The following is a 17561-nucleotide window of genomic DNA, read 5'->3' as shown; positions in this document are numbered from 1 at the left end:
TCATCCAGGACAATGGGCAAATCCTTACAGTTGGAACTAGGCCACTCAGAAGTGATAACAGAAATCAGCAATTCACATATTAGTTAGTAGAAATCAGAAACTCTCCCAACAATAACTACTTGCTTTTAAATGGAATAATTAATATAGTAATACATCCTGAGGCATTTCAAAAATGTGTTAACAAACAGAACTCAACACCTATCCACATAGGGAGATGCTGTGACAGATTAGCAAAAAGTGCTTAAATAGATCCTTAGTTTCCTAATTCATACTCCAGCCCTTCATGAATTTCGTAGAATTAGTAGATTCCGACCAAACAAAACCTGATAGGACCGACCTAAGGAAAGATGTTCAGTGGCAAATATAACTGAGCTCTTAGAATTTATATCTCATCTTTTACATCAGAAATGTATGATTTTTTTCTTGCACTCATAGATTTGCAGAGGTGCTGATAAAGCTGTTGATGGTCATTGGGCCAGTGTAGTGTCGTAGGAATGCAACTACTAGAAAAGGCTTCTTGCAGAACTTGACTTTGTCATGTTATATTTAACCATATAACCATAACTTGGGCTGAAGTGCCTGTCCCTTTGTTGTACCACTCTGTGTTCTATGTCCTATAAGGCATCAAATGAGGGAGAGATTTAGAAGATCCAATGAATCCGTTTTAAAGAGAGGAGTTTCCCTGACCAATATTTATTTCCTTTCAAACAACAACCCCTAGGTTGTATCCTGCTGTTATAAGAATTGTGAATGGACCTTGTAGAATAAATTGGGGTTTGGGGGGGAACAGTAGCCTAGCAGTTAGCATAATGCCAGCGACCTGGTTTCAGTTCCACCATTGTTTCTAAGAGTTTGTACATTCTCCGCTCCTGGTTCTCCGGTTTCCTCTCACATTCCAAAGATGTACCAGCTAATAAGTTAACTGGTCAAAGCAACACTCACTACAAGCTGGAGGAACTCAGAAGGTTGGGCAGCATCTGTGGAAACGATCACTCAACGTTTCGGGCCGGAACCGGGCCCGGCTGATCATTGACTGATCCGGCCCGAAACGTTGAGTGAGCGTTTCCACGGATGCTGCCCGACCTACTGAGTTCCTCCAGCTTGTAGTGAGTGTTGCTTTGACCCCAGCATCTGCAGAATATTTTGTGTTTGAGTTAACTGGTCACATGCGTGTAATTGGGTGGCATGGGCTTGTTGGCTGGAATGGCCCGTTATTGTTCAGTATCTTTAAGTAAACATACAGTACTGTGGAAAATATACATATACAGTATATATAGCTAGGATGCCTAAGGTTTTTGCACAGTATTTTAGTAATTTTATGTATTGCACTGTACTGTTGCCACAAAAACAAACAAATTTCATGACATACGTGAGCTATGATAAACTGATTTTGAAATGGGTCTCAACTGTGGACTGAGAGTGGGAAAGGACAGGGAGAGAGGAATCATGGTTGAGAAAATGGGAAAGGACAGGTTTGGGAGTGGGAGGCATTAGAGAGACATTCTGTAATGCGCAATAAGCCAATTGTTTGGAATCAAACAACCTTGCCTGGTACCTCAGGGCTGGGTGTGTCTGCACCCATGCAAACCCCGCCCCCCCCAACCACCTCTGGCATTCCTTCTGTCCCACCTGTCCCACACCCCTCCGGTGGCATTCTAACATTGCCATTCCCAACATCATTTGTTCCTGCCAGATTTACAAACTCACTCTGCCCTCCATGTTGACAAATACAGTGTGGTATATAAATCTTAAGCACCCTAGCTACAGTATATATATTTGTCTAAAACTTTTGCTCAGTACTGTAAATAAATAAAATAAAATCTCGACCTCAGAATCTACATTATAATGGCCCTTCCACTTTATTGTCAACCTGCATGGCACTTTCTCTGTAACTATAGCTCTATATTCTGTATTCTGTTATTGCTTTTCACCTTCCACTGCCCTGGTGCACTGATGTATTGAAATGATCTGTATGAATGTCATTCAGAACAAAGATCTTTGACTCTATATTGGTATGTGCGACAATTATTAACCAATTACCAATTCCCTGGTGTTTACTAGATGACTGATCACATGTAGGGGTTGCACACAGATTGTTTTTTCATCTTTCCCACATAACAACTGTGAATACTAATCAAATGTCCTGATTAAGGGTCTCGGCCCAAAAGGTCAGCAGTTTATTTCCCTCTATGGTGGTACCTGGCCTGCTGATTTCCTTCAGTGTTTAGTGTGTATTGCTTTGAATTTCCAGCATCTGCAGAATCTCCTGTATCAGAAGTATTTAGATGGGGTGTCAAGAGATTTGGAATACATTGGGAGCTGCTATAGCTCGAGAGAATGTGTGCCACAAATTGGCAACTCCAAACATTTCAGGAACAGAATCAGAATCGGGTTTATTATCTCTGATATATGCCGTGAAGTTTGTAGTTTTGTTGCGGCGGTACAGCGCAATACATAAAATACTATATACTACAATAAGAAATATATATTTTAAAAATTAATTGATTAGGTGCTGCAAAAAGAGAGCAAAAATAGTGAGGTAATGTTCATGGGTTGGGTTATTGTCCACTCAGACATCTGATGGCGGAGGGGAAGAAACATTGAGTGCGTGGCTTCAGCCTCCCGTACCTACACACTGAACTGAAAGAGTAACAGGAAAATCAAAGGCATGGCAACAGGCAGCCAGTATCTTGAAGTGATGCTACCATCAGTTCCCCTCTAAGCAACATTCCCTCTTTTTTTTTTACAGCTCTGCAGACCAACTATTGCTCTGAGCATGAAATCTTTACATGGACTGAAAACTGTGCGGCACTTTCATAAAACATTATATAAAAGAAAATTCTAACTGTGCTGTAACAAAGGCTATGTGCACGGGAGCATTTCAGTTATTGCGCAGCCATGCAGCTTAGAGGGAAGAGTGCCTCTAAGTCACACAACATCCTGATGCAAAGTATCAGTAGTCTTACATCCTGGAACTTCATAACCTAAATCAGAGGAGCAAGTGTATCCCAGTGACGAGGCTGTGGTCCTCTTGGAGGAGATTCTGCATTTCTTGTGGAGAATTAAATTTCATATTGATGACCTTTAACCAAAACCTAATTCTAATTCAAATCATCACTAAGCAAGTTCCCCAAGCAAAATTTAGACATGACAAACTAGGACAGATGTCAGAATTGCAGGGTGTGGGAACTACCAGACAATGAAGCTTTCATGAGTTTCACATTGACTGGATGTCTCTTTGTCTTTGGTCACTCCAGTTCTGAATCATTGAACTGGAAGGTGCAACCAACATTTTAAAATACAAGAGCTTCAGAAAAATTTTTTTTTTTATCCAAAGTGCAGAGGAACTTCATAGGAATGGGTAGACCCTGGATAAGGAGGGGATGCTTGCCAGGAAGCATAGATTACGGTAGTAAGTTATATTTGTCTTCAATAAATATGTGTAATAGACTGGCGAATGAGTTGAGGATGAAAGCACTGGTAGGCTAAAATGTTTGAAATGTAGCTCAAGTCCTCAGACATTCCATGCTGATTGTCTAGATACACTTCACGACTAGCCCTCAGCTTTACACTGACACAAAGATGGCATCCTGCACAACCCCATTCGGATAGCCTAGCTTCATTTTGGTACAGCTTTGATGTCTTTTGTTCACTCCAAAGTATATATTCTTTAACTAATTAACTAGTTCAATGTGTCATTAAGTAAATTTATCATCTTAAATACACGCTAACAGGTCCTTCTGGTCCAATGAGCCCACAAGGTCCAGTTACATCTATGTGACCAATTAACCTGCTAAGCCGTATATCTTTGGATTGTGAGTGGAAATTGGAGCACCCGGAGGAAACCCACACAGTCATGGGGAGAACGTACAAATTCCTTACAGGCAGTGGTGGGAAACACATTGATCTTTATCAAAGGTGTTTATCAAAGGTATTTTATCTTTGCTCATAATTTTAATAGTTTTAACAATTCACCTATAATGTTAAGATAGCATTAATCACTTAAGTCAAGGTGTTAGTTTTGACTCTGTTTAGTCATTTTCTGAGGCAATTATTTGTAATTCTTTGGATATAACTTCTCTGTGACTTGATTTATGGACAACTTGTACTGGCTATGATGGAAATGCTTTATATCCTCATTGAAAGATGTGTCTGTATCCACTCAAAGCACAGTCATATACTAGATTTAATATTTGATCCTACTGCATCCATTCCACTAGCTCCAGAGCAATTACAGTAAAATCATCTTCTACCATCAGGTGAATATTGCATTCTCTGTGTCTGTGTATAAGGAACCCTTTGTATGACAACCTCGATAATCCATCCACTGCGGCATTCTGTTTGGAAGCTTGATATTCAATATCATAATCATATTGGGGCAGGAGAATCACAATCAGAATCAGGACACTAACTGCTGTAATACTCCAGGATGTCTGTCTGTGTGAATTGCAGAGATGGATACAAAAAGGGCCTGACACATGTTTATGAACTCTCTTACGAAAACTAATCTGGATTCAAATTTATTTATCAAAGCATACAGTGAAGTTTGTCATTTGAGCTAACAATCAGCACACCTAGAGATGTGCTGGGGGCAGCCTTCAGGGCTGAAATGGCTAGCACGAGAGGGCATAGTTTTAAGGTGCTTGGAAGTGCTAATATAGCATGCCCACAATGCTTAGCAGAAATACATAACAAGAAACGAAACAACTGATGGCATCTTCAGATTACATTCTGTGCCCCCATGCTTCCATCTCTATGTGAGCATAGTTCCGCTCACTTTTTTAGTCTGCATGACTCAAAAGCTATTTTTGATAATATGACTGGTTGCTGCCACAACTGCAAAAATGCATCTCAACAAAGCATTAGCATTTGAGCAACACATGCAAAATGTTGGAGGAACTCAGCAGGTCAGGCAGCGTCTATGGAAATGAACAGTTGGCGCTTCAGGTTGAGACCCTTCTCCAGGACTGGGGAAGATGTCAGAATAAAAAGGTGGGAGTGGGGGGCGAAGGAGGACTAACTAGAAGGTGGTAGGTGAAGCCAAATGGGTGGGAGAGCCAAAAGGCTGAAGAAGGAGAAATCTGATAGGAGAGAAGAGTGGACAATGGCAGAAAGGGAAGAATGCTGGGCACCTGGAAGAGGTGATAGGCAGGTGAGCAGAAGAATTAAGAAATCAGAGTGGGGAATAGAAGAAGAGGAAAGTGGGAGGGAAAGATTACTGGAAGGAGAAATTGATGTTCATGCCATCAGGTTGGAAGCTATATAGGTGGAATATGAGGTGTTGCTTCTCCACCCTGAGAGTGGCCTCATCATGGCAAAAGAGGAGGCCATGGACTGACATGCTGGAACGGGAAAGGGGATAGGAATCAAAATGGTGGTTCGACAAAGCAATCCCCCAATTTATGTTGGGTCTCATTAGTGTAGAGGAGACCGCATTGGGAGAACAGGACACAATAGATAACATCAAAAGATTTGCGGGAGAAATGTTGCCAATAGGTGACCCCAAGAGATTTGCAGGCAAACCATTTTAATTCTTATCCCCACATCCCCACCCCCACCCCCATTCTGACATGTCAGTCCATGGACTCCTCTTTTGTCATGATGTGGATATTCATAGGGTTGAGGAGCAATACCTCATATTCCATCTAGATAACCTCCAACCTGATGGCATTAACATCAATTTCTCCTTCCAGTAACTTTTTCCCCTTCCGCTTCCCCCTCCTATTCCTCACTCTGCTCTCTTATCTCTTCTCCTCACTTGCTTATCACCTCACCTGGTGCGTCTCCTCCTTCCCTTTCTCCCATGGTCCACTCTCCTCTCCTACCAGATTTCTGCTTCTCCAGCCCTTTACCTCTCCTTCTCACCTGGCATTATCTATGATCTTCTAGCTCGTCCTCCTTCCCTCCACCCTTCTTTTTATTCTGGCATCTTCCCCCTTCCTTCCCAATCCTGAAGGAGGGTTTCGGCCTGAAGCATCACCTGTTCACTTCCATAGATGCTGCCTGACCTGCTGAGTTCCTCGAGCATTTTGTGTGTGTTGCTCTGGATTTCCAGTACCTGCGGAATCTCTTGTGGTTAGCAATTGAGAGGTAAAGGGATGTACCAGAAGACACTCACTACCAAGATTATTCTTACTGAAATTATGTGCCTTCAGTTATTTCTGCCCGGGTTCCTTTTCAGATTTGCAGACAAATCTCTTGAAGATCAGCTTAATGCATTTGTAGGCTTGATGCCCTTAATGTCAGGATACTTATCTTTAGAACTTCACTACATATTGTTTGTCTCAATGCAGTGGCAAAGTAATCACACTAAAAACATTTTCTAAACAAATCCTGATATTTTGAAGCAATCTTTTCCTCATGGTGTTGGTTTGTTTCTGTATTCAGTTATTATAATTAATAGCTTCAAACTACATATCACATCTAACCTAGGTTTTTGCAGTGTCTTCCAGGTACATTTATGGATTCAGTGCTTTCTTTGCTAATTGCACCTTGCTAAACTGTATTTTTCTACCATTATCGAGAGTCAGCAGATGGAACAAAGAATTCAAAGGATCCAAAATACATTTATGATCAAAGCATGTGTGCAGTATACAATGCTGAGATTTGTCTATGCCAGACAGCCACATAAACAAAAACCATGGAACCCACTCAAAGAAAAAAAGCACGAACCTCCTCATGTGCACAAAAAAACTAAAATGCTCAAATGGCAACAAAAAAAAACAAAAAAAGAGAGTAACCACAGAATAGAAAACACAAAATCAAACGGCACGTTTCAGTTCAGCTCAGTGTTCATTATCTGCAGGCCGCCCCAATTCAAAATTGCCCAAACTAGCAACAAAGGCAGAAGGCAGGTTATTATTTGAATGATGATAGTTTTGGAAATGTTCACACGTGAAGAACATTAATAGCTTCACTTGTGATGATGATGAATTAAGGAGGCAAGTGGTATAGTGGTCTTCATTACAGGAGAAGTTGGATAGGGGATGTATCCCTGAAGTTGCAGATGGTCTTTTTGAATTTGTATTTGGGGATTTGTATGGTAATTTTTATCTTGTAATATGTGTAATGCGTAACCATCCAGGCCATGCTCTTTTCTCAGGGCTACCATCAGGTAGAAGGTACAAGAGCCTCAGAAGTCATACCACCAGGTTCAAGAACAATTACTACCCTCAAGCCTCAGGCTCCTGAATAAAAGAGGATAACCACACTCATCTACTGAGATGTTGCCACAACCAATGACCTCACTTTAAGGACTCTTAGTCTTGTTATTTCATGCCCTCGTTATTTATTTATATTTGCATTTGAACTGTTTGTTGTCTTCTATGCTCTTGCTCTTCCATTGATCCTGTTTACAGTTACTACTCTATAGATTTGCTGAGTATGCCCGCAGGAAAAATAATCTCAGGGTTGTATATGGTGACATGCATGACTCTGATAACAAATTTTAATTTGAACTTAAGGAAGTTTTACTGGACTGATTCATGGGATGGTATGACTGGCATATAAAGTGAGATCGGGTTGGATAGACCTGCATACACTAGAATGCAGAAATATTTCCTGGGATCTCATAGAAACCCCTCAAGTTATAACAGGTCTAGATAGTGTCAACATAGGGATAATGTTCCTGTTGGCTGGAGATTCCAGAACCATGGGGTCACAACCTCAGGTCATGCCATTCAAAACTGACACAGGAAAATTTTTCTTCAATCAGGTAGTGAACCTATGGAATTCTATAGCACAGAAGGCCTTGGAAGCCATTAAATATGTTCAATAAGGAGGATGATCTATCTTTAATGCCAAAGAATATGGGGAGAAGGCAAGAGTGAAGTGGATATCCACCGAGTACCCAGGACATCTTTAGGAAGCTATGTCTCAGAAAGGCAGCGTCCATTATTAAGGACTCCCAGCACCCAGGGCATGCCCCTTTCTCAGGTAGGGGATATAGAAGCCTGAAGGCACACACTCAGTGATTCAGGAATAGCATCTTCCCCTCTGCCATCCAATTCCTAAATGGACATTGAAGCTTTGGACACTACCTCACTTTTTATACAGTATTTCTGTTTTTGCACATTTTAAAATATCTATTCAATATACGTAATTGATTTACTTGTTTATTTACTATTATGTTTAATTATAATAGTTTTTTCTTCCTCTGCTAGATTATGTATTGCATTGAACTGCTGCTGCTAAGTTAACAAATTTCATGTCACATGCCGCTGATAATGAACCTGATTCTGATTCTGATTCTGATTCTATGATCAGGTCCCCTGGTGGAACAGGATGAATGAAAGAAATGGCCTGCTCCAAATACTTTCTTCCAAGTTTCTATATCAATATTCTGATCAATAGCTTTCATTTTAATATCAAAATTGCCACATTTTCCATTGATACTGCTGGTTGCATGATTGCCCTTTGTTTTGATCTTCAAACTGCTCATTATCTTCAATATTGTGAGTCTTACTTCAATGGTTGTTAAGTTGATGGAGAAGAACCTGAGAGACAGGATTTATGAACATTTGGAGAGGCATAATATGATTAGGAATAGTCAGCATGGCTTTGTCAAGGGCAGGTCATGCCTTATGAGCCTGATTTAATTTTTTGAGGATGTGACTAAACACATTGATGAAGGTAGAGCTATAGATGTAGTGTATATGGATTTCAGCAAGGCATTTGATAAGGTACCCCATGCATTCTTATTGAGAAAGTAAGGAGGCATGGGATCCAAGAGGAAATTGCTTTGTGGATCCAGAACTGGCTTGCCCACAGAAGGCAAAGAATGGTTGTAGATGGGTCATATTCTGCATGGAGGCCGGTGACCAGTGGTGTGCCTCAGGGGCCTGTTCTGGGACCCCTACGTTTGTGATTTTTATAAATGACCTGGATGAAGAAGTGGAGGGATGGGTTAGTAAATTTACTGATGACACAAAGGTTGGGGGTGTTGTGGATAGTGTGGAAGGCTGTCAGAGGTTACAGCGGGACATTGATAGGATGCAAAACTGGGCTGAGAAGTGGCAGATGGGGTTCAACCCAGACAAGCGTGAGGTGGTTTATTTTGATAGGTCAAACATGATGGCAGAATATAGCGTTAATGGTAAGTCTCTTGGCAGTGTGGAGGATCAGAGGAATCTTGAGGTCCTAGTCCAAAGGACACTCAAAGCTGCTACGCAGGTTGACTCTGTGGTTAAGAAAGCATACGATGCATTGGCCTTCATCAATCATGGGATTGAGTTTAAGAGCCGAGAGGTAATATTGCAGCTATATAGGACCCTGGTCAGTCCTGGAGTACTATGCTCAATTCTGGTCGCCTCACTACAGGAAGGACGTGGAAACCATAGAAAGGGTGCAGAGGAGATTTACAACGATGTTGCCTGGATTGGGGAGCACGCCTTATGAGAATAGGTTGAGTGAACTCAGCCTTTTCTCATTGGAGCGATGGAGGGTGAGAGGTGACCTGACAGAGGCTTTCAAGATAATGAGAGGCATTGACCTTGTGGATAGTCAGAGGCTTTTTCCCAGGGCTGAAATGGCTAGCATGCGAGAGCATAGTTTTAGGGTGCTTGGAAGTAGGTACAGAGGAGATGTCAGGGGCAAGTTTTTTTACGCAGGGAGTGGTGAGTGCATGGAATGGGCTGCCGGCGGCAGTGGTGGAGGCAGATACGATAGGGTCTCTTAAGAGACTCCTGGATAGGTGCATGGAGCTTAGAAAAATAGAGGGCTATAGGTAAGCCTAGGTAGTTCTAAGGTAAGGACATGTTCGGCACAGCTTTGTGGGCTGAAGGGCCTGTATTGTGCTGTAGGTTTTCTATGTTTCTATTGTTCAACCTTCTCTTTTCTGATGTTCTGTTATTACTGTTACCCTTACACTGAAAACTTACCTGGCTAACATTATTTGGTCTTACAGCCCTTGGTCTGGCCTGAACACAGAGGGTGCTTCCTCTTTTGTTTTGCAGCTGAAAATTTTAACCACTCTAAGTTACCCTACCAGAGTTGAAATACACTGGTAGTAGCTCTTCCCACTGCTCGTCTTTTACGTCAAGTTTTTCTCATGTGATTCTTGCTTTGTGTTGAGCTCCTGCTTATATGATTACTGCTTTCCCTATAAATAGCATTAACACTGACATTATGAACTGGCCAATATACTTTGTTTGGAAACTATTGTCATTGATGCGGTGACTTTACATCTACATTTTATAATTATAGATTGTTGTTGCTCATCTGTTAAACTGAACAACAACTTGCCCCACCAAGCCTGATTGAACAAAAATTACAATGTCAAGAGAGACCCATCAACACAAGCGTGTACTGTAATCACTGAATGCTCTGCCTGACCTTTGGTTTCTGTAACTTTCTACAATCTCCAAAGGTGTTGGGTTAAAGAGAATCTCCAATCTCTCCGCCACTTCATCGAGTGATACGTCTTTTGTTGAGAAGCTCCTGCTTCATAACAGGGAGGTGATAAGTGCCACAGCTCATTCATCCTTCAGTGGTCTATTGTTAGTGCTTTCAAAACCAAGGGCAAGTGCTGATTGGGACTTGGTAATAGGAAACCAAGCCTCAAGTACTCACAGGTACAAAAATTCATTTTATCATCAAAGTGTGCATGTATAAAACAACTCTGATATTTGTCTACTCCAGATAGCTATTAAATACAGAAAGACCATGGAGGCTGATGAAAAAAAAGATATCAATTCCCCCCAGCCAGCACAGAAAAAAAGAAACAAAGCTCACAGACCCCAAAACCACCCCCCAACTGCCACCGCCCACAGCATAAAACAGCCTCAAGAGCAATCACACTAATTAAGGATACTATATTAATTACGCAAAACACGAGGAAACCTGCAGATGCTGGAATTTCAAGCAACACACATAAAAGTTGCTGGTGAACGCAGCAGGCCAGGCAGCATCTATAGGAAGAGGTACAGTCGACGTTTCGGGCCGAGACCCTTCACCAGCAACTTTTATGTGTGTTACTACATTAATTAGATTGCTTTCTTAGATTCCATTATGACTTTTGTTTTATCACATTTTCCTCTGTGCTTAATTTCGATAATATTGATTGCCCTGGAGAACAGCTTGAAAGTAGGACATTATAGTACTGTATAGGACCATTGGCCCATAATGTTGTGCTGGCCTTTTAACCTACTCTAACCCAATCTAACCCTTCTATCAAATATACCCTCCATTTTTCTTTCTTCCATGTGCTGATGTAAGAGTCTCTTAAATGTCTCTAGAGTATCTGCCTCAGCCACCATCGCTGGCAATGCATTCCATGCGCCTGCCACTCTCTGTGTTAAAAAAAAAACCTCTCTCTGACATTGCCCCTATAGTTTCCTTGAAGTTATACCCCCTGTCAGTAGGTATTTCTCCCCTGAAATGTCCAGCAACTTTGCTTTTAAAACTAGAGCTCATGAAGTTTATCATAAACACCAAGTTTCCTGGTGTTAACTGATTCGGTCTAAAACATCATTTTACACCTTTCCCACTGAAGCAGCTTATTGTCAGCAATCAGCATACACTGGTCTTTAGGTCTCCTGTGCTCGAGTACCAGCGCTTTCAGTCTGTGTGTTGAATTTATTATGAATTCAGATTTGTTTACTCAAAAAACATTATTCATAATAAAAAATACATATTTACAAGAATAAACTGTGCTATACTTTTTCATTCTGTACATTCATAGTCAAAGCATTTTGTACTGTTCTATTAGCTTCCTACACATCCATAGTACTGCTGGCACTGATGTGTCCCTGTGTACTGCTACAGTAGTTGAGGGGCTTGCTCGCCCACCCTGACCTCTCCCTCTCCAGCAGCAGAATAACCCTATACTGTGGTCCTTCCCCATCGAGCCCTTACAGTGTCCGCACTAAGCTTCAGTGTGACCATCAGCACGTCCTTCTGCAGTCTGGAATGCGCCCACTGGCAGCATTCCTCCACGGACATCTCCATGTGCTGGCTGACTAGCAAGCTCTGGGCAGACCAAAGGGTGTCCTTCATTGAGCTGATGATCTGCGAGTAGCACTTCAATTCAGATTCACTCTATCACCAAATAGCATGCGGTTTCTCAAGACTTTGTAGTCCTATCCGGCATGCTGGCGTAGTGGTTTAGCACAACGCTTTACAGTACCAGTGACCTGGGTTCAATTCCCATCACTGCCTGTGAGGAGTTTGTACATTCTCCCTGTGACAGCATGGGTTTCCTCCAAGTGCTCCGGTTTCCTCCCACAGTCCAAAGATGTAGCAGTTAGTAGGTTAATTGGGCATTAGGGCCAAGACGGCGCCATGTATGGCAGCTGTGTTGCGAGCACCATACCAATTTTACTGTGTACTGCTCATTTCTGCAACCTCTTTGCATTTCTTGTTCAAGAAGCTGATCTTCACATCAGATATAATCGATTGACTTGTCTGAACATCGGGAAGACAGCATTTACCTACAACATGCCGCCTTTTCTACACTGCGATCCCAGATCCATGGGAGGCTCATTTAGTACACCGTCGCTACTTCGGAAGCAGCGATGGAGGCAAGGGAGAGGGGCCGGCACCCTGGCGAGGTTGAGATGGCATGCTAATCAGCCGCTGCTTCCAAGCATACACCTGGCTAATGTTCAGTCCCTGGGCAAGAAGCTGTGTGAACTGAGAGCCAGAATCTCTATCAGCGGGAGACAAAGGAATGTAACGTTTTGTGCTTCGTGAGACCTGGTTAATGGAGGAGATACCGGCTCACACCATCAAGCCCTCTGGGTTCTCCCTGTTCTGGGCGGACGGGTCTGAAAACCTCTCTGGGAAGAGTAAAGGAGGTGGGGAATGCTTCATGGTCAATAATGCTTGGTGCGACCCCCCAGAATGTGCATGCCCTCAAATCCTTTTGATCTTTGGATCTGGAGTACCTTGGGCTGCTTTTGGCCCAGGGAGTTCATAGCTGTTATTATCTCAGCTTATTGTCATCTTATTTTCATGTTGGGCAAAGATTGCAAAATCCTACATCTGCAGACCCCAGAGCCTGCTGGCCCGGACACTAGCAGGCATGAATTTCAGATTGCGGCCTCTGCCATTGATCTCGCCGGCTCCAACACCTCAGGACATATTCAAAACCCGGACTCCAGCAACGACAATGGATATCTTCAAAGCGACTGCGCAACCACCAACTGCGACTCCAGCCTTGAACTCCAGGCTGGGTCTTCATGTGCTGCTACTGTGACTCCCGTCTCCCCTTCCCCCACCACCACTCTGCATCCCCGTCTCCCTCAGATCCCACCGTCAGCTCCTGGGCCCTCAGAGGCTCCATCTTCCTCTCACCCTCTCCACTGACACCCCCCAACCTCCCCACTCCCCCCTCTGATCCCAGCTCTCATCCGTGCCGGGTCTTTACCATCCCCTCCGACCTTCAACTGTCTGAGGCAGAACGCTCTGTCCTCAGTAAGGGCCTCACCTATGTCCCCCTTCGCCCACACCTCAGCGAGTTCCGCATTTACCATGATGCGGAACTGTTCTTCCGCCATCTCCGTCTCCGAGCCTACGTCTTCGGCAAGGACTCTTCCACCCCCACCAATGACCCCTTCTCCCCTCTTCAACCCTCCTCCTCTTCATGGACACCTCGCTCTGGTCTTCTGCTTGCCCTGGATCTCTTTATTGCTAACTGCCGACGGGACATCAGCCGTCTCGACTTCACCGCACCTTGTTCCAATTCCAACCTCACTCTTTCGGAACGCTCTGCTCTCCACTCCCTCCGCACTAATCCTAACCTTACTATAAAACCCACCGATAAGGGGGGTGCTGTTGTAGTCTCGCGCACTGACCTCTACCTTGCCGAGGCACAGCGACAACTCGCGGATACCTCCTCTTATTTACCCCTCGATCGTGACCCCACGAAGGAGCACCAGGCCATTGTCTCCCACACCATCACCGACTTTATCCGCTCAGGGGATCTCCCATCCACTGCTACCAACCTTCTAGTTCCCACACCTCGCACTTCCCGTTTCTACCTCCTACCCAAGATCCACAAACTTGCCTGTCCTGGCAGACCTATTGTCTCAGCTTGCTCCTGCCCCACCAAACTCGTTTCTGCATATCTCGACATGGTTTTATCCCCCCTTGTTCAATTCCTTCCGACCTATGTTCGTGACACTTCTCACGCTCTTAAACTTTTCGATGATTTTAAGTTCCCTGGCCCCCACCGCGTTATTTTCACCATGGATGTCCAGTCCCTATATACTTCCATCCCCCATCAGGAAGGTCTCAAAGCTCTCCACTTCTTTTTGGATTCCAGACCTAATCAGTTCCCCTCTACCACCACTCTGCTCCGTCTAGCGGAATTAGTCCTTACTCTTAATAATTTCTCCTTTGGCTCCTCCTACTTCCTCCAAACTAAAGGTGTAGCTATGGGCACCCGCATGGGTCCGAGCTATGCCTGCCTTTTTGTTGGCTTTGTGGAACAATCTATGTTCCGTACCTATTCTGGTATCTGTCCCCCACTTTTCCTTCGCTACATCGACGACTGCATTGGCGCTGCTTCCTGCACGCATGCTGAGCTCGTTGACTTTATTAACTTTGCCTCCAACTTTCACCATGCCCTCAAGTTTACCTGGTCCATTTCCGACACCTCCCTCCCCTTTCTAGATCTTTTTGTCTCTATCTCTGGAGACAGCTTATCTACTGATGTCTACTATAAGCCTACTGACTCTCACAGCTATCTGGACTATTCCTCTTCTCACCCTATCTCTTGCAAAAATGCCATCCCCTTCTTGCAATTCCTCCGTCTCCGCCGCATCTGCTCTCAGGATGAGGCTTTTCATTCTAGGACGAGGGAGATGTCCTTTTTTAAAGAAAGTGGCTTCCATTCCTCCACCATCAACTCTGCTCTCAAACGCATCCCCCCCCCCATTCCACGCACATCTACTCTCACTCCATCCTCCCGCCACCCCACTAGGAATAGGGTTCCCCTGGTCCTCACCTACCACCCCACCAGCCTCCGGGTCCAACATATTATTCTCCGTAACTTCTGCCACCTCCAACGGGATCCCACCACTAAGCACATCTTTCCCTCCCCCCCCCCATGCTTTCCGCAGGGATCGCTCCCTACGCGACTCCCTTGTCCATTCGTCCCCCCCATCCCTCCCCATTGATCTCCCTCCTGGCACTTATCCTTGTAAACGGAACAAGTGCTACATATGCCCTTACACTTCCTCCCTTACCACCACTCAGGGCCCCAGACAGTTCTTCCAGGTGAGGCGACACTTCACCTGTGAGTCGGCTGGGGTGATATACTGCGTCTGGTGCTCCTGATGTGGCCTTCTATATATTGGCGAGACCCGACGCAGACTGGGAGATCGTTTTGCTGAACACCTACGCTCTGTCCGCCAGAGAAAGCAGGATCTCCCAGTGGCCACGCATTTTAATTCCACATCCCATTCCCATTCTGACATGTCTATCCACGGCCTCCTCTACTGTAAAGATGAAGCCACACTCAGGTTGGAGGAACAACACCTTATATTCCGTCTGGGTAGCCTCCAACCTGATGGCATGAACGTTGACTTCTCTAACTTCCGCTAATGCCCCACCTCCCCCTCGTACCCCATCCCTTATTTATATACACACATTCTCCTTTTTCTCCCTTTGTCCCTCTGACTATACCCTTTGCCCATCCTCTGGGTTTTCCCCCCCTCCCCCTTTTCCTTCTCCCTGGGCCTCCTGTCCCATGATCCTGTCGTATCCTTTTTGCCAATCACCTGCCCAGCTCTTGGCTCCATCCCTCCCCCTCCTGTCTTCTCCTATCATTTTGGATCTCCCCCTCCCCCTCCCACTTTTAAATCTCTTACTAGCTCTTTCTTCAGTTAGTCCTGACGAAGGGTCTCGGCCTGAAACGTCGACTGTAACTCTTCCTAGAGATGCTGCCTGGCCTGTTGCATTCACCGGCAACTTTGATGTGTGTTGCTTATCTCAGCTGTGTCTATTCCGCTGCAGGCTGATACTGACCTGGCTCTCAAGGAACTGTACAAGACTGTACACCCTGGAGACCGTACACTAGGAGGCTGCTTTCATTATTGTTGGAGACTTTAATCGAGCGTCGCTGACTAAAGTCTCTCCAAAGTTTGCTCAATACATCCAGGTGAGCACACAGGGAGATAGCATACTCGCTAACTGCTACTCTCCCTTCCGCAACACTTACAAAGCGCTGCTCCGTCCACCGATTGGGAAGTCTGACCATTCCTTCATCTTTTTACTGCCTGTGTACAGGCAGAAGCTGAAAGAAGAGGTGGCCATGGTTAAAACAGTCCACTGTTGATCAGACCAATCAGACCATGCTGCAGGTCTGCTTCGATGACGTCAACTGGAATGTTTTTCGTGATGAGGACGTCTCCGAGTTCACGGAAGGGATCACGAGCTTTATCCAGAAGTGTGTCAGGGTCTATACAAACAAACCAGAAACCCTGGATCGAAAGTTCTGTGCTTGCTGTACTCACCACGTGAGATGGAGTTTTCGCTTCTGGTAACCACCAGGTACTCAAGAAATGCAGCTACGATCTACGCAAGGTCATCAAGGAGTGAAGCGACAATACAGGGACAAGATCCAGATTTAACTCTCCACCAACAACACACACAGCTTATGGCAAGGTCTGTACGCCATTGCAGACTTCAAAGCTAAATGCAGTGGTGATGCCAACATCGTTGGCTCTCTCCCAGATGAACTAAATCTTTTTTATGCTTGGCTCAATGTCGCCACACTGAGCCCCCGAGGAGAGCTGTCCATGTGACCTGCACCTTGGCCATCTTTCAGGCTGAAGTACGCAAATATTTCCAACAAGTGGACAGCTGCAAGGCTGCGGGACCAGACGGCGCCCCAGGCGGGTACTCAGCGTGTGCCCAGCGTAACTGGCAGGTGTGTTTGCAAACAGTTTTAACCGCTTCCTCTCCCAGTGAAGAGTGCTCTCCTGCTCTCCGCGTCGTACTGCCCTGGCTTGCGTACGAGCTTACGTATCACATAGAACGGCTGGGACACAATATTCATGGTCGACCCTGACCCTCGGAGGTACAAGTACATGTCATTGGTTCACACTTGAAGGTCAGACGTCCCTGAATCACAATCTCTAGTGGCAGCCCCGATAGAGTGTGATACACATCCAACCCATTGAGAGCTGCTGATTCCCTGCTGGCTGCTCCAAATACTTCTGCTTCTAGCTCCACTGCCTCTTCCAGCTCAACTCCCACACCTTGCAGCTCTCAAAACTAATATATGGTCTGAGTGGCATAGGGGAATTTCCTGTTCTAGCCACAGCTATTATTATGATTGATCAGTTTTACTGGCCTGTATTCTCAGAAGCAAAGAATATATCACATACCTCAGCACATGGCTCCTGTCCACTTTCCACATAAGCTGCACACTCCTTCAATGTCATGCCTGAATTTTTGAATCATATCATAGATTGATTAGAGGCATAGGTCGTTTGGACCGCCAGAGACATTTTCCCAGTTCTGGAGGGCGCATAATTTTAAGGTGATTGGAGGAAAGTTAAAGGGAGATGTCAGAGGTAAGTTTTTTACACAGATGGTCTGGGAGTGCATGGAAC

At 44.6% G+C, this 17561-nt stretch overlaps 1 long non-coding RNA gene across 1 annotated transcript in view; it reads right to left on the bottom strand.

Moving 5' to 3' along the window:
- The window catches only part of LOC134355915 (uncharacterized), a 104352-nt gene extending 87777 nt beyond the window's left edge, over positions 1–16575 (bottom strand). The window contains exon 1 of the long non-coding RNA XR_010020216.1: positions 16458–16575. This is a non-coding gene — a long non-coding RNA (uncharacterized LOC134355915). The remainder of the gene's footprint in view (positions 1–16457) is intronic.
- Between the last annotated feature and the right edge of the window lie 986 nt (positions 16576–17561).

This window comes from Mobula hypostoma, chromosome 13, assembly GCF_963921235.1.
Source record: "Mobula hypostoma chromosome 13, sMobHyp1.1, whole genome shotgun sequence".
Lineage (NCBI taxonomy): Eukaryota > Metazoa > Chordata > Chondrichthyes > Myliobatiformes > Myliobatidae > Mobula > Mobula hypostoma.
Note: the sequence above shows the minus strand (reverse complement) of the source record. Positions and strands in the feature narration are given on the sequence as shown.